Source organism: Lynx canadensis, chromosome D1, assembly GCF_007474595.2.
Source record: "Lynx canadensis isolate LIC74 chromosome D1, mLynCan4.pri.v2, whole genome shotgun sequence".
In the NCBI taxonomy this organism is placed as follows: domain Eukaryota; kingdom Metazoa; phylum Chordata; class Mammalia; order Carnivora; family Felidae; genus Lynx; species Lynx canadensis.
The window spans coordinates 27,205,166-27,229,444 of NC_044312.2; the positions used below are offsets into that span (position 1 = coordinate 27,205,166).

The 24,279-nt window shown below is 41.2% G+C and overlaps 1 non-coding gene across 1 annotated transcript; it reads left to right on the top strand.

Moving 5' to 3' along the window:
* Positions 1-17,640: 17,640 nt before the first annotated feature.
* On the top strand, positions 17,641-17,746 carry LOC115526579. The gene has a single exon (XR_003972641.1). It is a non-coding gene; the product is annotated as a U6 spliceosomal RNA (small nuclear RNA).
* The last annotated feature ends 6,533 nt before the right edge of the window (positions 17,747-24,279 follow it).

A 24,279-nucleotide genomic window follows, 5' to 3' on the forward strand; every position in this document is an offset into this window, starting at 1 on the left:
GGGGTGGCTAACCACAGCTGAGCCCTCTGCTGACTCACAGGGTTTCTGCTTGGGTGATGGAGTCAGTCAAACCTGAGTTCATGAGCTGTGGCTTCAACCAGGATGTTAGTAAAAGAGGGGCTGAGACATGAATATTTTCAGGATATTCTCTGGAGGTAAAATAGATTGCAGTTGGTGACTGACTTGTCGTGGGGGTGAGGAAGAGGAATCTGTTATAGAATTGGAATTGTCTGGATATTTGCCTCTAACTTCCTTGGGTTCAGGGACATCTGTCTTCCTAGTGCCTACTATTGGCACCTGGTGAGCAACCAAGAAATATTTATTGGATATATGAATGAATGAGTGAGTGAAGACAATGTGATCCAATGAAGTTCTGTGATTTATCCAGGGTCACATAACTATTTAATGGCAGAACTAACCTTGGAATCCAGGTAACCAGATAGTGTGTGAGAAAACCTTTGGCTTTATGTCCTTTTTTGTGGTCTCTCTCACCTCCCCTTCCAATTTTTAACTCTTTGAAGGCAGGGATTTCGTGAAAATCAATGTAACTAATGTTTTACTTGGCAGTGGAAGACTCAATCAAAGATGGATGTCTCTGTGCACACATTTGTTAGCCAGGATGTGCTTTTCTTTTGGGGACAAAGGAGAAGATACTTGGAGAAAGGCTGGGAATTAACAGATGCTATAAGATTCTCAGGCTTTTCCACTGTGTCAAAAATGTCAACTTTAACTTTTTCATTATTTCCTTTCTCCTCCATTCCATTCTAGCAATGGCCTTATCTACCCTTTGCCTGGATTAATGCAATAGCCCCTTAACCTTCTACCTTTTCTCTTGTTATTCATGTGCTATTGACCTCCTGAAATAGAGTCATCTTAGCTTTGTCACTTATTAACAGGGCGACGTTGGCCAAGGCATTTATTTTTTCAGAGCCTGAGATTACTAGTTTGTCAAAAGTAGATAATGACAAAAAATGCCCTACTAATACTGTGAAAATTTGTTGAAAATAACTGTGAGAACCAGGCCAGACCACAAAGCCTGGGCCAGGCTAGAGGAGTGCAGAGACCAACCAGGCAGTCTTGGCAAAGGCAACTTCCTCTTTAGTTCACTATTGCCTCAGCTAGCAAACAATGCAAGGAGGTGGACGGTGTATAGTGGTACAGGTGGTGGCATTTCCTCAGTGTATGCTCATAATTCAGTGATTTGGGCAGCTTCTGGAGGTTTCAGTGATACAATTGAGGACGAGGCCTGTTTCTGGGTAATGCTGCTGTGTAGAAGCTAAGAGAGTTTCTTACTATTAATGCTATTACAACTTCTAGTGCAAGAATGTACACTCTGCTAGATATTTTTATACATCATGGTATTTGACCAACACGACAAAAATATCCCTATTTCACAAGTGTGGTACTGATAGAAATGTTAAGTAACTTACCCAAGACCACAAAATCAAGGTTCTTTCATTCCAAAACCTTTCAGTTTAAAGTTAAGTTGTTATCAAACTACACACTCCTTAAGATAGCATCTGTGTCATATAAAGTGTTTTGTGCATAAGAAGTTCTTATTACCCATTCTTTGATGCATGGATGGTAGACAACAACTTGTTTTATAGGTTATGGTTTAAAAATTAAGGGGCTTGGTAAGACTCTTAGAAAGTAATTAAGATGTCTGAGAAGACCTTCCTCTTGGAGATTTAGGCTGAAATTAACTTCAAAGTTGGGGTACAGAAGTAAGGAGGATATTTGGGAATACTCAGTGATTTACACTTACATAAGAAGCTTTGTAAAGAGAATGAGTACATAATGATCTCTGTGTGAGGTCTATGTGATAGCCAGGAAAAAGCAGTATGAATCAAAAGCCAAAAAGAAATCAGAATGTTACTGAACCAGTGTTTCCCAAAGTGTGTTCCAGGGAACCATATGTACAAGAAATGCTATCTTGCAAAATCCTTCTTCAAAATAAGGTCATGATTAAATTTAGTCAACTCTTTTTTTTTATATATATATGAAATTTATTGACAAATTGGTTTCCATACAACACCCAGTGCTCATCCCAAAAGGTGCCCTCCTCAATACCCATCACCCACCCTCCCCTCCCTCCCACCCCCCATCAACCCTCAGTTTGTTCTCAGTTTTTAACAGTCTCTTATGCTTTGGCTCTCTCCCACTCTAACCTCTTTTTTTTTTTCCTTCCCCTCCCCCATGGGTTCCTGTTAAGTTTCTCAGGATCCACATAAGAGTGAAACCATATGGTATCTGTCTTTCTCTGTATGGCTTATTTCACTTAGCATCACACTCTCCAGTTCCATCCACGTTGCTACAAAAGGCCATATTTCATTTTTTCTCATTGCCACATAGTATTCCATTATGTATATATACCACAATTTCTTTATCCATTCATCAGTTGATGGACATTTAGGCTCTTTCCATAATTTGGCTATTGTTGAGAGTGCTGCTATGAACATTGGGGTACAAGTGCCCCTATGCATCAGTAGTCCTGTATCCCTTGGGTAAATTCCTAGCAGTGCTATTGCTGGGTCATAGGGTAGGTCTATTTTTAATTTTCTGAGGAACCTCCACACTGCTTTCCAGAGCGGCTGCACCAATTTGCATTCCCACCAACAGTGCAAGAGGGTTCCCGTTTCTCCACATCCTCTCCAGCATCTATAGTCTCCTGATTTGTTCATTTTGGCCACTCTGACTGGCGTGAGGTGATACCTGAGTGTGGTTTTGATTTGTATTTCCCTGATAAGGAGCGACGCTGAACATCTTTTCATGTGCCTGTTGGCCATCTGGATGTCTTCTTTAGAGAAGTGTCTATTCATGTTTTCTGCCCATTTCTTCACTGGGTTATTTGTTTTTCGGGTGTGGAGTTTGGTGAGCTCTTTATAGATTTTAGATACTAGCCCTTTGTCCGATATGTCATTTGCAAATATCTTTTCCCATTCCGTTGGTTGCCTTTTAGTTTTGTTGGTTGTTTCCTTTGCTGTGCAGAAGCTTTTTATCTTCATAAGGTCCCAGTAATTCACTTTTGCTTTTAATTCCCTTGCCTTTGGGGATGTGTCGAGTAAGAGATTGCTACGGCTAAGGTCAGAGAGGTCTTTTCCTGCTTTCTCCTCTAGGGTTTTGATGGTTTCCTGTCTCACATTTAGGTCCTTTATCCATTTTGAGTTTATTTTTGTGAATGGTGTGAGAAAGTGGTCTAGTTTCAACCTTCTGCATGTTGCTGTCCAGTTCTCCCAGCACCATTTGTTAAAGAGGCTGTCTTTTTTCCATTGGATGTTCTTTCCTGCTTTGTCAAAGATGAGTTGGCCATACGTTTGTGGGTCTAGTTCTGGGGTCTCTATTCTATTCCATTGGTCTGTGTGTCTGTTTTTGTGCCAATACCATGCTGTCTTGATGATGACAGCTTTGTAGTAGAGGCTAAAGTCTGGGATTGTGATGCCTCCTGCTTTGGTCTTCTTCTTCAAAATTCCTTTGGCTATTCGGGGCCTTTTGTGGTTCCATATGAATTTTAGGATTGCTTGTTCTAATTTCGAGAATAATGCTGGTGCAATTTTGATTGGGATTGCATTGAATGTGTAGATAGCTTTGGGTAGTATTGACATTTTGACAATATTTATTTTTCCAATCCATGAGCAGGGAATGTCTTTCCATTTCTTTAAATCTTCTTCAATTACCTTCATAAGCTTTCTATAGTTTTCAGCATATAGATCCTTTACATCTTTGGTTAGATTTATTCCTAGGTATTTTATGCTTCTTGGTGCAATTGTGAATGGGATCATTTTCTTTATTTGTCTTTCTGTTGCTTCATTGTTAGTGTATAAGAATGCAACTGATTTCTGTACATTGATTTTGTATCCTGCAACTTTGCTGAATTCATGTATCAGTTCTAGCAGACTTTTGGTGGAGTCTATCGGATTTTCCATGTATAATATCATGTCATCTGCAAAAAGCGAAAGCTTGACTTCATCTTTGCCAATTTTGATGCCTTTGATTTCCTTTTGTTGTCTGATTGCTGATGCTAGAACTTCCAGCACTATGTTAAACAACAGCGGTGAGAGTGGGCATCCCTGTCGTGTTCCTGATCTCAGGGAAAAAGCTCTCAGTTTTTCCCCATTGAGGATGATGTTAGCTGTGGGCTTTTCATAAATGGCTTTTATGATCTTTAAGTATGTTCCTTCTATCCCGACTTTCTCAAGGGTTTTTATTAAGAAAGGGTGCTGGATTTTGTCAAAGGCCTTTTCTGCATCGATTGACAGGATCATATGGTTCTTCTCTTTTTTTTTGTTAATGTGATGTATCACGTTGATTGATTTGCGAATGTTGAACCAGCCCTGCATCCCAGGAATGAATCCCACTTGATCATGGTGAATAATTCTTTTTATATGCTGTTGAATTCGATTTGCTAGTATCTTATTGAGAATTTTTGCATCCATATTCATCAGGGATATTGGCCTGTAGTTCTCTTTTTTTACTGGGTCTCTATCTGGTTTAGGAATCAAAGTAATACTGGCTTCATAGAATGAGTCTGGAAGTTTTCCTTCCCTTTGTATTTCTTGGAATAGCTTGAGAAGGATAGGTATTATCTCTGCTTTAAATGTCTGGTAGAACTCCCCTGGGAAGCCATCTGGTCCTGGACTCTTATTTGTTGGGAGATTTTTGATAACCGATTCAATTTCTTTGCTGGTTATGGGTCTGTTCAAGCTTTCTCTTTCCTCCTGATTGAGTTTTGGAAGAGTGTGGGTGTTCAGGAATTTGTCCATTTCTTCCAGGTTGTCCAATTTGTTGGCATATAATTTTTCATAGTATTCCCTGATAATTGTTTGTATCTCTGAGGGATTGGTTGTAATAATTCCATTTTCATTCATGATTTTATCTATTTGGGTCATCTCCCTTTTCTTTTTGAGAAGCCTGGCTAGAGGTTTGTCAATTTTGTTTATTTTTTCAAAAAACCAACTCTTGGTTTCGTTGATCTGCTCTACAGTTTTTTTAGATTCTATATTGTTTATTTCTGCTCTGATCTTTATTATTTCTCTTCTTCTGCTGGGTTTAGGCTGCCTTTGCTGTTCTGCTTCTATTTCCTTTAGGTGTGCTGTTAGATTTTGTATTTGGGATTTTTCTTGTTTCTTGAGATAGGCCTGGATTGCAATGTATTTTCCTCTCAGGACTGCCTTCGCTGCGTCCCAAAGCGTTTGGATTGTTGTATTTTCATTTTCGTTTGTTTCCATATATTTTTTAATTTCTTCTCTAATTGCCTGGTTGAGCCACTCATTCGTTAGTAGGGTGTTCTTTAACCTCCATGCTTTTGGAGGTTTTCCAGACTTTTTCCTGTGGTTGATTTCAAGCTTCATAGCATTGTGGTCTGAAAGTATGCATGGTATAATTTCAATTCTTGTAAACTTATGAAGGGCTGTTTTGTGACCCAGTATATGATCTATCTTGGAGAATGTTCCATGTGCACTCGAGAAGAAAGTATATTCTGTTGCTTTGGGATGCAGAGTTCTAAATATATCTGTCAAGTCCATCTGATCCAATGTCTCATTCAGGGCCCTTGTTTCTTTATTGACCGTGTGTCTAGATGATCTATCCATTTCTGTAAGTGGGGTGTTAAAGTCCCCAGCAATTACCACATTCTTATCAATAAGGTTGCTTCTGTTTATGAGTAATTGTTTTATATACTTGGGGGCTCCGGTATTCGGCGCATAGACATTTATAATTGTTAGCTCTTCCTGATGGATAGACCCTGTAACTATTATATAATGTCCTTCTTCATCTCTTGTTACAGCCTTTAATTTAAAGTCTAGTTTGTCTGATGTAAGTATGGCTACTCCAGCTTTCTTTTGGCTTCCAGTAGCATGATAAATAGTTCTCCATCCCCTCACTCTCAATCTGAAGGTGTCCTCAGGTCTAAAATGAGTCTCTTGTAGACAGCAAATAGATGGGTCTTGTTTTTTTATCCATTCTGATACCCTATGTCTTTTGGTTGGTGCATTTAATCCATTTACATTCAGTGTTATTATAGAAAGATACGAGTTTAGAGTCATTGTGATGTCTGTATGTTTTATGCTTGTAGTGATGTCTCTGGTACTTTGTCTCACAGGGTCCCCCTTAGGATCTCTTGTAGGGCTGGTTTAGTGGTGACAAATTCCTTCAGTTTTTGTTTGTTTGGGAAGACCTTTATCTCTCCTTCTATTCTAAATGACAGACTTGCTGGATAAAGGATTCTCAGCTGCATATTTTTTCTGTTTAGCACACTGAAAATCTCGTGCCAATTCTTTCTGGCCTGCCAAGTTTCAAAAGAGAGATCAGTCACGAGTCTTATAGGTCTCCCTTTATATGTGAGGGCACGTTTACCCCTTGCTGCTTTCAGAATTTTCTCTTTATCCTTGTATTTTGCCAGTTTCACTATGATATGTCGTGCAGAAGATCGATTCAAGTTACGTCTGAAGGGAGTTCTCTGTGCCTCTTGGATTTCAATGCCTTTTTCCTTCCCCAGATCTGGGAAGTTCTCAGCTATGATTTCTTCAAGTACCCCTTCAGCACCTTTCCCTCTCTCTTCCTCCTCTGGGATACCAATTATGCGTATATTATTTCTTTTTAGTGTATCACTTAGTTCTGTAATTTTCCTCTCATACTCCTGGATTTTTTTATCTCTCTTTTTCTCAGCTTCCTCTTTTTTCCATAACTTTATCTTCTAGTTCACCTATTCTCTCCTCTGCCTCTTCCATCCGAGCCGTGGTGGTTTGCATTTTGTTTTGCATTTCCTTTAAAGCGTTTTTCAGCTCCTCGTGACTGTTCCTTAGTCCCTTGATCTCTGTAGTAAGAGATTCTCTGCTGTCCTGTATACTGTTTTCCAGCCCAGCGATTAATTTTATGACTATTATTCTAAATTCACTTTCTGTTATATTATTTAAATCCTTTTTGATCAGCTCATTAGCTGTTGTTATTTCCTGGAGATTCTTCTGAGGGTAATTCTTCCGCTTGGTCATTTTGGATAGTCCCTGGTGTGGTGAGGACCTGCAGGGCACTTCCCCTGTGCTGTGGTGTATAACTGGAGTTGGTGGGCGGGGCCGCAGTCAGTCCTGATGTCTGCCCCCAGCCCACCGCTGGGGCCACAGTCAGACTGGTGTGTGCCTTCTCTTCCCCTCTCCTAGGGGTGGGATTCACTGTGGGGTGGTGTGGCCCGTCTGGGCTACTTGCACACTGCCAGGCTTGTGATGCTGGGGATCTGGCGTATTGGCTGGGGTGGGAAGGCAAGGTGCACGGCGGCAGGGGGGGCAGGCTTAGCTCGCTTCTCCTTAGGTGATCCACTTCAGGAGGGGCCCTGTGGCAGCCGGAGGGAGTCAGATCCGCTGCCGGAGGTTTGGCTCCGCAGAAGCACAGAGTTGGGTGTTTGCGGGGAGCGAGCAATTTCCCTGGCCGGAACCGGTTCCCTTTGGGATTTTGGCTGGGGGTTGGGCGGGGGAGATGGCGCTGGCGAGCGCCTTTGTTCCCCGCCAAACTGAGCTCTGTCGTCCGGGGGCTCCGCAGCTCACCCTCCCTTTGTCCTCCAGCCTTCCTGCTTTCCGAGCAGAGCTGTTAACTTATGACCTCCCAGACGCTAAGTCGCGCTTGCTGTCGGAACACAGTCCGTCAGGCCCCTCTGCTTTTGCAAGCCGGACTCGGGGGCTCTGCTTGGCCGGCGAGCCACCCCTCCGCCCCAGCTCCCTCCTGCCAGTCCGTGGAGCGCGCACCGCCTCGCCGCCCTTCCTACCCTCTTCCGTGGGCCTCTCGTCTGCGCTTGGGTCTGGTGACTCCGTTCTGCTAATCCTCTGGCGGTTTTCTGGGTTATTTAGGCAGGTGTAGGTGGAATCTAAGTGATCAGCAGGACGCGCGGTGAGCCCAGCGTCCTCCTACGCCGCCATCTTCCTGTCTAGTCAACTCTTGAACAATGCAGGGTTAGAGGTGCTGGCCTGTGTGGTCAAAAATCTAAGTATAACTTTTGACTCCCTAAAAACTTAACTACCAATACCCTACTGTTGACTGGAAGCCTTACTGATAAAATAAAGAGTCAATTAACATATTTTTTCTTCTATTTAATTTTATTTTTGAGACAGAGAGTGAGAGAGCATGAGCAGTAGAAAAGAGAGAGAGAGAAAATCTTAAGCAGGCTTCATGCCCAGTGTGGAGCTTGATGTGGAGCTCAATCTCACAGTCATGAGATCATGACCTGAGCCCAATCAAGAGGTAGACACTTACCTCTTGCCAGTCAGAGTGGCTAAAATGAACAAATCAGGAAATTATAGAGGCTGGAGAGGATGTGGAGAAACGGGAACCCTCTTGCACTGTTGGTGGGAATGCAAACTGGTGCAACCACTCTGGAAAACAGTGTGGAGGTTCCTCAAAAAATTAAAAATAGATCTACCCTATGACCCAGCAATAGCACTGCTAGGAATTTACCCAAGGGATACAGGAGTGCTGATGCATAAGGACACTTGTACCCCCATGTTTATAGCAGCACTTTCAACAATAGCCAAATCATGGAAAGAGCCTAAATGTCCATCAACTGATGAATGGATAAAGAAATTGTGGTTTATATACACAATGAAATACTACATGGCAATGAGAAAGAAAGGCATCTGGCCTTTTGTAGCAACATGGATGGAACTGGAGAGTGTTATGCTAAGCATACAGAGAAAGACACATACCGTATGTTTTCACTCTTATGTGTGGGTCCTGAGAAACTTAACAGAGGACCATGGGGGAGGGGAAGGAAAAAAAAGGGCTAGAGAGGGAGGGAGGCAAACCATAAGAGACTCTTGAAAACTGAGAATAAACTGAGGGTTGATGGGGGGTGGGAAGGAGGGTAGGGTGGGTGATGGGTATTGAGGAGGGCACCTGTTGGGATGAGCCCTGGGTGTTGTATGGAAATCAATTTGACAATAAATTTCATATTAAAAAGAAAAAGAGGTTGACACTTAACCAACTGAACCACCCAGGCGCCCCTCGATTAACATGTATTTTATATGTTATATATATTATATACTGTATTCTTATAATGAAGTAGGCTAGAGAAAAGAAAAAGTTATCAAGAAAATCACAAGGAAGAGAAAATATATTTATAGTGCTGTACTGTATGTATTGAAAAAATCTGCGAGTAAGTGGACCCATGCTATTTAAACCCATGTTGTTCAAGGGTCAACAGTACATATAGAAACAGAGCATAATATATACTATTGTAGTATAATTAGTGTTTTAAAAGCTATACTATACTTCCTATACTTAAAAAAGCCCTATCAATAACAAAGTCCTTTTTACTTTATTTAACCAGTATTCCCAAACATATTTAACACATATGTTCTCCCTTCAAACCCTACCATTTATTTACATACCAAGGAACTAATAATTATCAGAGCCCACTTAGAAATATAGAAAGGAAATGGAGTAGTAGTTGAAAAAAAAAACTCCTTCTTTCTCTTTTTTATGCCTTCTTGCTCAGTATTCAGATAATTTTGTATTTGTTGATAGAGTTTGGTCTATTTCATCCATTCACTCAATAAATATTTACCAAATACCTGTAGATCTGAAGACATGACAAAACATGCTTTATGCTACTAGATCCTTGATTTCTCTTGTCCTCATGAGGAAGGTAAAAGAAAAGGGTGCAGGAGTGCTGGGGATCATGGGTAATCAAGATGTTTCTCTCTTCGCACATTTAGAAGGTATTAATGCCAAAATAATAAGAATCTAAATCTCTATTCTACTGCCATCAATAAGTTAAGTATTTTATTAAGGTTTCCTCCTCAAGCAATTTTTTTGGAAACTTAAGGAAGCTATTCCCCAAACCCTCCCATCCCAGCCAGGCAATTTGATAGTCTCTGGCTCTGGGACAGCGCTCCACTTCTGCTGGTCACTTCCTGCCATCCTGTTGCTTCTTTAGGCTGTTGTCTTTTTGTGTCTTCCCAAGGGCAAATATAAAAGTTTACTTATAAGACAGCTTAAATCTAGATTTAAGAAAAAAAATCTAATGCTGCGGGTCAATAATTTTGCTAGATGTACTCAATTTATATGCCTAGACAGAATTTTTTATATCTCAGTCTGAAGCATTTGCAGATACATATATATGTGTGTGTGTGTGTATATATATATATATATATACACACACACACACACATATCAGATCCCTTGGCATTAGCATTATAGAAGATTCATCTTTGGTTCATCAAAATGTTGCTTCCAGAATTAAGGAATAGTCTGCACTCTAAAATACAGTTGCAACCCTCCAAATAAGTTTTCCAACTTGAAAAAACTTAAGATCTTGTCTTCTATAGTGGATGCAATGTAAACGTTTTGCACCAAAGAGAATTTCTGTAACAAGTGATGTGATTATGGGATTTCTTTTACATATATAAAACAGTAATGATCAGCTTGGCCAGGCTGGAGCCAAAAATACACTGAAAAAGCAATTTAAAAAATCTGACAATGGAGACTTCCTATCTTGAAGAAGCTATGAAGAGAAGAGATCATAGGTAATTTCATATCACACAATTTATATCTAATATGTATAATATTAGAAGTAATATCTGAAAGGAAAAACCACTGCATCGATAGTATGACTGTCTTAGTCTGTGTTCTTCCTGGTATGAAGGCCTTGTAAAGATAATTATTTTGGGAAGTGATTTCAATGAACAGGAGTTGGGTTGGGACCATGAGACTGAACAGTGAAAGAGGGAAAGACAGGGTATATTATTGAACTGGTCACTGCTTTGGGTGACTGAGGCTTTGTCCTTCTGGGGAAGCCTCTGAGAAACTATAGAATAAGTTTCAGACTCTTTTGTCTTAATTCCAGAAGCAGGGTAGTTTAGCTATTCGTTCCTGTTCCCATTGATCAAAGTTGCCCTATGGGGTATTAGCTCTCTCACTTCCAGGTTTGCCCATATGTCAGATGAATAGTAAGTTCCCGTGGGTGAAGAGAAGCCCCAGGAAGAAAAATGAGACACACCAGCTACTGTAAAGTTCAGCCTGCATTCCCCTCTAAACCGTGCCATTTATTTATCATGTCACATTCAGCTAAGGTCTTCATCTGAAGCAGCTTCCCAGTTCAAGGGTCAATTGCTCAGAAAGCTATGGGCTGCCTGAAGAAAGCACAAATAATATGGAGAATAAGCTAAAATTAGCACAAATGAGATGGTCTTTGCCAAAGGTGGCTCTGCTCCTTCCCATTTTTTTTTCTGGCTGCCCTTTATTTAGTATGCTTTGTGTACCAGACACTACATTAAGCACTTTACAAGGATTACCTACTTTGTTCAGTCCTTATAAAGTGGACATTATTACTCTTCCTATTTGAGGGTTGGTTGACAGAAACAGATGTTGTGGATCAGCTATCTCAGTGCATCCGTGCCTGTTGCCAAATGGGTGAGAGGCTTACACATTTGATAAATATGAGGACAAGTGACTATTTTTACTGAGGCTTGGAAAAGACCTAGCCAACCTCCATTATGTTTCTTGACTCTCCTTTATTTTTCTTCTGAACATATTATTTATTGGTTTATCGATTTGCTTATCATTGGTCTCCTGCTACTAGAATGTAAGCTCCTTTGGATTTGGGATTTCATCTGTTTTGTTAGAATGATGCCTGGACCAGGGTGAGTAGTCAGTAATTATTCACCATTGAATGGTAAGAGGAAAATGAGCTTTCATTGGTATGAGTTCAATGAAGTTTGTCTTGTTAAGAAATAAAAGAGGTGATAGACCCTGGGACAGGTAAGTGGCAAGTTGCTAAGTCTCAGGGAACAGGTATAGGTCTCTGTTGGAAGCTCCAGAGAATCAGTGATAAAGACAAACAGAGAAAAAGAATGAAATAGGAAAAGATGGGAAGGGATTCTTCATTCAGTGACTCCATCTATCAGTGTTTATCAGGCATTATCTGTTCCAATACATAGTAGAGGACACACTGGTTGGATACAATGTGATAAAATGCAGAGGAAAGAGCAAAGAGGCATCAGATACTGAAGAAATTTAGAGGAAGAAACAGGCTTGAAGAAGGCTCTCAGTAGGATATTTGTAAGGGCCTGGCCTTCTCTCCAAAGCATCTGTGTGAGTGATTTGTGGTATGTGTTAGGGAAAAGGATTACAGGAAGTTTCACACTAGAGAGACCTGGAGAGAATTTGACTCTGTTGCCAAGTTTTCAGAGTCAAAGAGGGCAAAGCTAATGTTTTCTACTGATGTGGGTCATCACATGTCATCCAAATGGAGAGCAGCTTTGATTAAAAAGAAAAAAGGAAAGAAAGAAAGAGAAAGAAAGAAAGAAAAAAGGAAATAAAAAGAAAGAAATAGAAACTAACGATTATGTAAAAATTAGCTTCCTGAGGGTGAATTTCTGGAAAGTGGCAAGGTTTAGAAAACCTGGTAGAGAAAATAAACAAAAGAAGTTATCTTGGGCTTGGGGGATGTGGATGGTAGAGTTGGATGCTGTGTATTCAGCCAACAGTTGAACAAGAACTCTTTGTCCAGTGAATCACTGTTTTCTCCATCAAAGATGAACTGTCAGCTAGACCTGCAAAGGGTTCAAGGATCTCAGTGGTCCCAAGAAGAAATGTGCTCACTCTTCCTTCTTTGTCCCTCTTCCACTGTTGTCTGCCATTGTGCATTCCTTGTCTGTGGGTCTGGAGGCTAGAATCAGAAGAAACATTCCCGACTCCCATGCAGCCATATTCCTTCCCTTTCTTTTGGTGCCAGAACTCTAGGGGACCAAATCCTGGGCTGGTATTTCTGGCCTTTTCTGAAACTTTATGTACTGTTCTAAAAAATTATATCACTGTTACATAAGTGATATAAGTCAAACCAGGAACATGCAGCCCAAGGAAGAAGTACATCTTATGTTTTGATTTCTTGTTTTCTTTTGGCAAAAACTTGTTGTTCCCATTCCTGCTAAGACAGAACTGAAGTCCACTTGATGTGGAGCGGGGAGGGGACCATTCTGCTTAATTGCACTTTAGCTTGGAGTCTGTTCCAGATGCTCTGTTGGTTGCAGAGAAGCCACTGTGGGAAAACACAGTGTGGGTAGGTCTGGGCATGCACAAATGAGGTGCTCTGGCCCACATGCTGCCTCCCATAAGACTTTCAGCCAGAGCCAATTCTCCTTAGTGACCTGGATTACAGAGTTGATGAGACCTCACTGGTACATGGTGCCTAAGCTCTGTCTGAGTTAAGGGTGAGTCTGAATCGAGGAAATATTTCTGCCTAGTAGAGGTTACATGTATTATTGAGCAGGTTATGAAATTGGTATAATTTATGTGATCAGCCTTCTTCCAGCTACCCAGGCTGCAAAAATTAGCATCATTTAAAAATTCCTCCCCTTCCTTTATGCCCTATATGGAAGCAGTCACTAAGTCCTGCATTAAGATAAATCCCTCCCAGTGATTCCTTCCTTTCTCTTCCATGCCCTGCCATCTCTGTGGTGCAGCTCTGGGCTGGGAGATGGCTGGAGGAAGCTGAGAGTGGACTCTGGAGAAAGACATTCGGGATGTGCCTTTGGGCTATGTCACATGACTTGAACAAGCTTAAAGTCCCTGTCTTTCAAGCTATTCTTAAAAAATGGGATTGTAACACTTCTCACTTTGCAGGGCTATTGTGAAGATCAAGTGAAATGTCATTTATAAGAATGCAGGGACTAAACAGTGTAGTCCAGATTGTTCTTTTAGAAGCGACGATTAGTAGAAAAATGTTTATAAGGACATGCACCAAAAGGTTGTTAGTACTTTTACATTGAAGTGGTGGGATTTATGGCCTCCCCCCACCCCCAACTTGCATGTTTGTGCTTTTCTATATTTTTTAAATCTCCATGATGAAAATGTACTACTTTTGTACCAAAAATCATAAATATGAATTAAAACTCTACCAAACCTTTAATAACCAGCTGATGTGAGACTTCTTTCATTAAAACTTTCCAGGTGCTTCCAAGGCACCTGGATGGCTCAGTCAGTTAAGTGTCTGACTTCTGCTCAGGTCATGATCTCACGGTTCGTGGGTTCGAACCCTGTGTCGGGCTCTGTGCTGACAGCTCAGAGCCTGGAGCCTGGTTTGGATTCTGTGTCTCCCTCTCTCTCTCTGCTCCTCCCTTGCTCATGTTCTCTCTCTCTCAAAATAAATAAACATTTAAAAAATTAAAAAAAAAAACCTTTCCAGATGTTCCCGTTGACAAAGATCCCTTTCCAAGCAAGTTACTGAGTCATTTTGAGATGGAGATGCTCACCTATAAAATTGGGGGGGGGGAGGGAATAAATTTCAAATGGAAAAAATATATACACTGTTATGTATTTATAATATGGATATTATAAATACCCTTACACACACACACACACACACACATACACAACAACGACAATAAACACACTCTTCTCTGTCCCCCTCTCTCTGGGATATAGAGATCATGCCTGGGCAAGAGAAAGTGCTTAATAAACACACTCTTCTTTTTCTGAATACCAGAAATACTTTGTATCTCTCTTGTAGCACTTACTGTATTTTACTTTGTATTATGGTTATTTGTGAACTTCCTATATCTGCTCTAGATTATAAACCCTGTGAAGGCAACAGCTGCTATATTCTATTCATCTTTTACCACAGAGGGCTTAATGTCTCCTTCCTAGTAGCTGCCAAATATACTCATTGAATGATTGAATGCCTAGGTAAAGGAAGAGGCCTCAGAGTATAATGACATGCCCTCTAAGGCAAAGACATGCCCCCTCAGGGATTCAGATGCTCACTGTCTGACACTGGGCCCACCGGTGTAGTTGCTCAACAAATGTTTGTTGATTGGGTGAGTATGTGTGGCAGCAGGGACCCAGGTTCCTGTGCGGGAAGCTGGAGACCAGGTGAACACACCTGGCCCACTGACAGTGACACAGGTGTCTGTGAAGAGGTTTCTTCTTTGAATTGGAGTTTGAAACTCAGACAGCTATCCAGGGCCAGTCCCTTTGACTGTAGGACATGACCCTGAGTGCTAAGGAGAGGAGAGAGGGGAGAGGGGACTGCAAATGAAAGAGGAAATGAAATGGAAAGAGGGCTGGGAAGAAAGTCTTGAAAAACTGAGGAGGAACAGACAGTCCTGCTTTGGTAACAGGTTTGGAAGAGGGATTCTTCTCAGGTTGGAATTCAGTGTCACTGACATATACCTCCTATTGATGACATCGGGCCAGAAGGACTTTGCTGGACATCTACAGGCAGAGCCAAGGCATGTTCATGGAGTTTTACAAACTTAGAGCAGGAGAGAAAGAAAATGAAGGTGCCCCACAGAAATTGAGAGGGCTGCGAAATATGGTACTGTACAAGCACTTTCTAAGAACTCTCATAACCAGTTGTGTGGAACTTTTCATGAAAAATGGAGATTTTGACAGATTAAATAGAAGTGGGCAGAACCTGAGTAATGCTAGTTATCCTATTACTATGGTGCTCTTTTCCCCTTTGTTAATGCAGCCCAAGAAACAAGTGACATATATTATTACGATATACATTATTATGTGTATTCATGGAGTGAAGAGGTAGTTTGCAAGAAAGAAAGAAAGAAAGAAAGAAAGAAAGAAAGAAAGAAGAAATGCAGAAAGGATAATGACTCATTGACAGAACAGGTGTGCCAACAGAGACACAAGACAGAATGAAGGTAATCCCTGGATCTTATTGTAGTATACATGGCCATTTATAGCTCAGTAGAACATCGTGGGACAAAACCTCAGTGTTCTGGGCCATTCAGTGGGCTCCCATCACCTCATGTGATGTCAGTGGGGCCTGGACTGTGAAGAGGTGGGACTTTGAATGTTCACGGATATTTTCTCCAACATTCTTTGTCAAAAGTTTCGACTATCAATGCCTATCTATTCTCTAGGATATTTGTCTTGGGAAGGAAATATCATATGAGGCTGGTATTTGTATGTATATATATGTGTGTGTGAATGTATATTTATTTATGCATGTGTATGTAGGTAGATCAAGAAAAAATAAAAAAAATTTGTAAATACCTATTCTGCATATGACAAAATATTGATGATATGCTTGGTAAGACCAGACAAAAAGAACTAAATCAATTAAATCTTTGAATAGAACTTCAAGATAGCATTGAAGGAGGTGTTACAGAAGACAGAGGAAAAAGTATTTTTTTATCACGTTTCAGATTTCATCACTGTTTCACATATAGCATTTTTTCTGATTCTGTGACAACACTGTGAGGTGGGTAGAGTATCACAGTCCAATCTTATAGATGAGCAAACATGTCAGAAGGGTAAAGGGGTTTGCGCATAGTGAGTGGCAGGTGGGGAACTGAGCCTAGGTTTGTAGACTCAAAACCTCTTGTTTTTGTGCTATTGCACTAATAAGTAGTAACATTTTGTACCTTATCTCGCATTGTATCTCTTTTATATAAAACATTTTATATCTTATATATGTTATTTATCTTAGATCTTACCATTCTGTCAGCAACTCTGGGTGCTATTCTGATAGAAATAGAAAGTCTATTTCTCCCAAGAATGGCATTTATATATTTATAGACTGTTTCTCTATTTATGATTTCCAATAAAACTTTTGGACATAAAGTTTTTCAAGAACATTATTAGGGACAAATTTAAGGTGATATTTTAGTTATTATTCTGGAAATCTTGTGATCACTTTGACTTTGTATCTCACTGATGACACCCCCATATCCATAGATGGTTCTTCACTGTATTGTTTGTTTTGGGGTGTTGAGTTTGATAAGTTCTTTATAGATTTTGGATACTAACTCTTTTTCTGATATGTCATTTGCAAATATCCTCTTCCATTCTGTCAGTTGCCTTCTAGTTTTGCTGATTGTTTGCTGTGTAGAAGCTTTTTATCTTGATGAGGTTGCAATAGTTCATTTTTGCTTTTGTTTCCCATGCCTGCAGAGACATGTCTAGTAAGAAGTTGCTGTGGCTGAGGTCAAAAAGACTTCTGCCTCTTTTTTCCTGTTGGATTTTAATGGTTTCCTGCTTCACATTCAGGTTCTTCATCCATTTTAAATTTATGTTTGTGTACGGTGTAAGAAAGTGGTCTAATCTAATTCTTCTGCATGTAGCTGTCCAGTTTTCCCAGCACCATTTGCTGAAGAGACTTTTTTTTTTCCATTTGATGTTCTTTCCTGCTTTGTTGAAGATTAAGTGGCCATACATTTGTGGGTCCATTTCTGGGTTCTCTGTTCTATTCCATTGATCTATGTGTGTGTGTGTTTGTGCACACACACTCTCTTGATGATTACAGCTTTGTAATACAGCTTAAAGTCTGGAATTGTGATGCCTCCAGCTTTGGTTTTCTTTTTCAACATTACTTTGGCTATTTGGGGTCTTTTCTGGTTCCATACAAATTTTAGAATGGTTTATTCTAGCTCTGTGAAGACAGATGATGTTATTTTGATATGGATTGCTTTGAATTTGTAGATTGCTTTTGGGTAGTATCGGTGTTTTAACAATATTTGTTCTTCCAATCCATGAGCATGGAATGTTTTTCCATTTCTTTGTGTCCTCATCAATTTCTTTCATAACTTTTCTATAGTTTTAAACACACAGATCTTTTACCTCTTTGGTTAGGGTTATTCCTGGGTATCTTACAGTTTTTGGTACAATTGTAAATGGGAGGAAAACTTAAAAAAAACTTGGGTGGTTCTCGCTTCAACAGCACATTTACTAACATTGGAACAATACAGAGAATATTAGCACGGCCTTGCACAAGGATGAGATGTAAATTTGTGAAGTGTTCCATATTAGAAAAAAAAAAAATCTTGGGTGGCTGTGCTGGGCATGAAGATATGCCCCTAAGGTTCCCTTGGGGGGAGGATTTGTTACCCTTGGTTCTAGGACTGATGTCAGTAGACAACCTTGAGCAGTCAGCCCCTTTGACAGCTGCCTCACCCAAAGGCACATCATTCCTGGGGATAGCCCACTTCCAATGACCAATTAAGGCAGAGGGTAAAAGTGCAGCTACTTGGGCCCATTCAGGCCAACTCTGAAGGGTTATTTGCTCCTGTGTTCCTTCTGGAGTCAGCTGAGGCTGCTGGACCCGCATTGCAGTCGGATTTCTCTCTGTGCCCACTTCTGCTATTTTTCTCTCTGCTCCAGATGTGTGGATCCCAGAGGCATCCCCTACTTAACATCCTGAACCCTGAACTCTTTCTCACAGTCTACTTCTTGGAGAGCTTGAACTGCAACAGTTCAATTTATCTATGCTTCTTTTGGAGCAGGGGTTGGTAGTTTTCCATAAATGGCTAGATGGTAAATATTTCAGTCCTTGCATTCCAACCCTGCCTTTGTAGTGTGAAAGCTGCCATAGATAACATGTGGATAAATGAGCATGGCTGTGTTCCAATAAAACTTTACTTATAAAAATAGGCACGTGGCTGGATTTGGCATATGGATGTAGTTTGCCAGATAATTACTAATTGCTGAGAATTACAGATTCATTTCAGATGATTGGAGAATTCTGGAGAAGTCCTGATTAATTTCTTCATGTCCAATATTGCATAAGTTACAAAGCAGCTCTTTATTGTGCATACTGAGTGCTGAATGCTGGATAAAGCCAGTAAGATACACTCCTAACAGAGCTAACAGCCCATGAATACAGTTTCAACACAAGACAGATTTATGATCTAATGCTAGAAGGTACTTTTAGAGGTTGTCTTCTGCTTTAGGCAGAGTTCCCCTTTAGCCTGGTTCATTAGCAGCTTGGCATCCCCTTCTCAGGATCCATGGAGATGGAGGAAGAAGACTCCCAAAGGGAAGAATGAGGGAAGGAAATGACCAAGACCTCTGCCAGCACTTTTGCATGTTATTTCACTTCCTTCACACAAACTGTGGGTATTAGCATCCCCATTTTGCATAGGAAGAGATTGCCTTGGAGAAAGTAAGGGGGTCTTGTAAACAGTGAAACTGTTACACCTTGTAAACTGATTTTAAACCCAGGCATGTGGGACTTCAGAGACAATGCCCTTTCCACTCCCCCAGGCTGACCTGCCAGCTTGGCCTTGGACTGGAGATAGTTCTTTAAACCTGATCATTTCTGCCTAAGAGCGCTTGGCACAAAGAGCTGAATCCTGGACCAATTCTCATGGCTCTGTTCCTGGTGTTCATTGGAGGCTGAGTTTCCACATTCTTGCCATTAGCAGCCAGCTCTGAACTGTGGCATCTGATGAGTTGAAGCTTTTGGATGCCTTGGCCTGGCTGGGTGGTGCTGGCTTTGAAGTTCACTTTCGATCCTTGCAGGTATGAGCATAGTGCCCCCCCCCCACCGCCCTGCACCAAGCCATATCACCTTCGTTCTGTCAGGCAGCTGTCATCACCCCATAGGGCTTTTCTTCACAGCCTGTTGTCAGGAAGCTGGCCAACTCCTTGGGAAGGTGAGAGAGGAAATTAGGAGGCTGGGGGCTGGAGGGAATCATGCCATCGCTATGCTCTTACCCTAGGGCTGATGGAAATAACACTGCTCAGGCAGCTGGGGAGATCTGGCTGAAGCCCAGGCTCTGCTGCACATCAGCAGTGTGGTCCTGGGTAAGTCCCATAATGTCTTTGAACTGCTTCCCACCCGTACAAAGAGGGTAAATGTTCTGGCTTGCCTACTTACTGCATGGTGAGGTTGTAAGGATCCATCTGAGTGACAAGTGAGAGAAAGCAGCTGGAGAAGAAACAGGGCATAGTTCAGTGGTTCTCACACGTCAGTAAGAACCACCTGGAGGCTTGTCAAAACGAGAATCCTGGGGCCACTTTCAGAGTTTCTAATTCAGTCGACCTGGGGTGGGACCTGTTCTTCAAGACCCCTTTCTTTTCTTTTCTTTTCTTTTCTTTTCTTTTCTTTTCTTTTCTTTTCTTTTCTTTTCTTTTCTCTTTTCTTTTCTTTTTTTCTTTTCTTTTCTTTTCTCTTTTCTTTTCTTTTCTTTTCTTTTAAATATGAAATTTATTGTCAAATTGGTTTCCATACAACACGTTCTTCAAGACCCTTTTATTTTCTTTTTTTTAAATATGAAATTTATTGTCAAATTGGTTTCCATACAACACCCAGTGCTCATCCCAACAGGTGCCCTCCTCAATGCGCATCACCCATTTTCTCCTCTCCACCATCCCCCATCAACCCTCAGTTTATTCTCAGTTTTTAAGAGTCTCTTATGGTTTGCTTCCCTCCCTCTCTAACTTTTTTTCCCCTTCCCCTCCCCCATGGTCTTCTGTTAAGTTTCTCAGGATCCACATAAGAGTGAAAACGTATGGTATGTGTGTTTCTCTGTGTGACTTATTTCACTCAGCATAACACTCTCCAGTTCCATCCACGATGCTGCAAATGGCATGATTTCATTCTTTCTCATTGCCAAGTAGTTTTCCATTGTATCTATAAACCACAATTTCTTTATCCATTCATCAGTTGATGGACATTTAGACTCTTTCCATAATTTGGCTATTGTTCAAAGTGCTGCTATAAACATTGGGGTACAAGTGGCCTTATGCATCAGCACTCCTGTATCCCTTGGGTAAATTCCTAGCAGTGCTATTGCTGGGTCATAGGGTAGATCTATTTTTAATTTTTTGAGGAACATCCACACTGTTTTCCAGAGTGGCTGCACCCATTTGCATTCCCACCAACAGTGCAAGAGGGTTCCTGTTTCTCCACATCCTCTCCAGCCTCTATAGTCTCCTGATTTGTTCATTTTAGCCACTCTGACTGGCGTGAGGTGATATCTCAGTGTGGTTTTTGATTTGTATTTCCCTGATGAGGAGTGACATTGAGCATCTTTTCATGTGCCTGTTGGCCATCTGGATGTCTTCTTTAGAGAAGTGTCTATTCATGTTCAAGACCCTTTTCAAATTTCTTTTTCATGAAGCCTTTCTTAGGTACTATAGTTCCAGCTGGTCTCTACTCTAAATTTGTAAACTGGGATGTCCCATGGTTTGTACTCCTGTGGAATGGCACCCATGGTGAGCCCAGCAGTGGCTGTCTGGAGTGCTCTCTTGGGCAGGATGCTGGAGCCACATCCTGGCTCAAGGCAGAGTGCCAGCACTTATTCACATAGGTGTAGACAGGGAGGTGGCAGCATGCATAATAGATATTTGTCATCCCTGACTTAGAGACTCTTGTGTATTTTCTGTGTGCTGGGCTTGTCTTTACAATTAAATTATACACTTCTTGATGACAGATGCAATGTCTTTTACTGCTGTCTCTTGTGTGATACTTGGCTTCGAACAAATCACCCTGAGCTCTGAACTCCCTGAACACAGGGCTGTCTGTGTCCTGCTCATTTTGACTTCCAAGGACTAGCACAGTGGTGCCAGGTCATGTTAGTGGCTGCAAATATTCTTTGCTCAATCAAATAATTTTAAAATACTGGAATAATGTTCCCCAAGTTTTTGTTCTGGCTACAATTTAACGACTTTCAATCTAATCTACATTATTGACACGCTCTCCACTATTTTCTTAAGTCCAGGCAATCAACAAACCAATAAATCAGGCCATGATTTGCAGTGTTTGTCAATTTTTGTGGTGAAAATACTTCTGCCTTGTTGATTTCGAGCTCCCAGAGTGACACCACTGAATACAGAGTTGGGAAGAGGGGTGCAACAGCACACCCCTCTACAGGTTTTCCACTACACACACACACATAGATGGAAATAACCTCCAAGCACAAGTAAATGTAAACCTATTAGGAAGTGATGGTTTTTGAATATTTATTACCTTTTAACAATATTACTGATTTGTTCGTAAGTTTGCATGATTTAATGATTAATAATGGCCGTGCTTGACACCTGGTCTGCATGATTCCTAAAACTTTAACAACTGGTTCTCGTGAGTTCTCTTGAGCACACCACTGGATGAATTGGTATAGGTCTGCAGAAGTTAGGACTTTTTGGTTGCAAGTAATAACAGTTTACCAAATAAATTGCCTAAGCTGAGAGGAATTATTTTGCCTTACAAAGTTTATTTTTAATTTTTTAAATGTTCATTTATTTTTGAGACAGAGAGAGACAGAGCATGAGTGGGGGAAGGTCAGAGAGAGAGGGAGACACAGAATCTGCAACAGGCTCCAGGCTTTGAGCTGTCAGCACAGAGCCAGACGCGGGGCTCGAACTCACAGACCATGAGATCTTGACCTGAGCCGAAGTCGGAAGCTCAACTGACTGAGCCACCCAGGTGCACCAATGCCTTACAAAATTTAAAGCATACAGAAGGGTAAGGTATGTCTGGCTTCAGGCCAGGTGTCTTTAGGACCTGTTCTTTTTTTCTGTCAGCTTTTCTGTCCTCTACATGATGTCAAGTTGCCCACCTACAGCTCAGGCCTCCTTGTCTGAGGTTTCAGTCATCCAGAAAGAAGCAAGGCCTTGGCCTCACTGCTTCTGTTTATGTTCTCTGTTTGTCCCTGAGCCAGGGTCCAGGGCTGGGAAATGTGAAGTTCTCTGCTGGGGACTCAGTTGTTTCTCCTTATCATCAATGCATATGTTGACACTCCACCCTCCAGTGTGATGTATGAGGATAGGGTTCTCGTGATGAGATTAGTGCCTTTATAAGAGAGCTTTCTCTTTCTGTCAAATAAGGATGTAGTGAGAAGGCAGCCATCTATCTGCAAGCCAAGAAGAGAGGCCTCATGGGGAACCAAGTTGGTTGACACCTTCATCTTGGCCTTCCCAGCCTCTAGATGGTAAGAAATAATTTCTTGTTGCTTAAGCCCCCCAATCTATGGTATTTTGTTATGGAACCCCACACTGACTAAGGCTCTTCTCCAGGCTGAACCTGACAGATCCAAGCATCTGGACTGAGAAAGAAAAGGGGTTTCCTCAGAGGAAATTCCAGGTATCATTACTGGAAGGGTGATTGGAAGCAGACAGCAAAACAAACATCCATCATAAGTTTTCCCTCTCTCTGGGCAGAAGAAATAGTTTCCTGGCTCAGAGGGTTCAGGTGTCAGGACAGCCTTTCTGGATATATGATTGGATCACTCCTTTTGTGTATAAGGGGGGAAAATAGGAGAGGAAAAGAATAGAAACCTGATAGGGTAGCCACAGTCTATTCCATGATTTGAGGGCTTGATTTTTTCTTTTTAAGATTTTTAAAAGATATCTTTAAAAGATAATTAAACAGTTAAAAAAATGTTTATTTATTTTTAAGAGAGAGAGAGAGAGAGGCAGGAGAGAGGGAGACACAGAACTCAAAGCACACTCCAGGCTCTGAGCTGTCAGCACAGAGCCTGATGTGGAGCTCAAACTTACAAATCATGAGATGGTGATCTGAGCCGAAGTTGGATGCTTAACTGACTGATCCACCCAGGCACCTCTGGGGTTTGCTTTTGACAGGGGGTTCAAGGCAAGCCACCTGAGAATGTGCCACTTTGGCATGTGGATTATTTCAAGCTTATGACAATCAAGGCCCAAAGGACTCAGGAAGAGCTTTAGACCTCTCCCTTAACTGCCTAAAAGAATTTAGTTAGGGGATCTGGTCCCAAAGACGGCTATCACCAGAGATAACCTCAAGGTTGGGCTAGGTGTGGTAGACTAGGGTAGGGGGAAGGGGCCGTTTGGTCAGATTCCTCTCTGTATTCTATTGTCTGTGCATGGCACAATAAACTTTTTTTTTCCCACCAAACATTTGCTCTTCCCACCTTCCTGTGAATTGTCTTCTTTCCCTTTGAAGCTCAAGATCCCTTCCCCCTTCTCCTTAGCTTAGGATGACATATAAACCTCAGTTGCTTCACTTTCTTTGAGCCTCATAGCTTCAGGGTTTCTGGATGTAGAAAATTAAATTTGTTTTTCTCCTATTAATCTGTGTTATGCTAATTTAATTATCAGACCAGCCAAAGAACCTACAAGGGAAGAAAGGGAAAGTTTTCCTCCCCTATACCTCCCACCAGGGGAACACAGCAATATGTTTCTGGCACAAAGGACTGTTGAGAATGTTGCTCTAAGAATCCCAGGGCTCAAATAGCTACTCAAATTAGCTACTTGGGTGAGAAGCTTGTGCTTTTACAAGTTGAGAGCTTGTGGAAGCTCTAAAAAGAATTATCTTTACTGGGGAGTATCTTGCTGATATTAGGAGCATCTTGCTAGGGGTTTGGTGTGAATTCTAGACTGACCAGCCACTCTTTTTTTTTAAGACACCACTCTTAAAGACCCATCACTATTAGGCCACTAGAAGTCTCTTGAATTTGGTGTGTGAAGTTACATAGGTGCCTAGAAAAATGAGTGCAATGTGAGGTCACAGACAATATCTCCACCAGGAAATTTTGGAAGAAAAAGAGCTGGGGTTAGCAGTGGGCAGGTAAGATGTAGCATTTT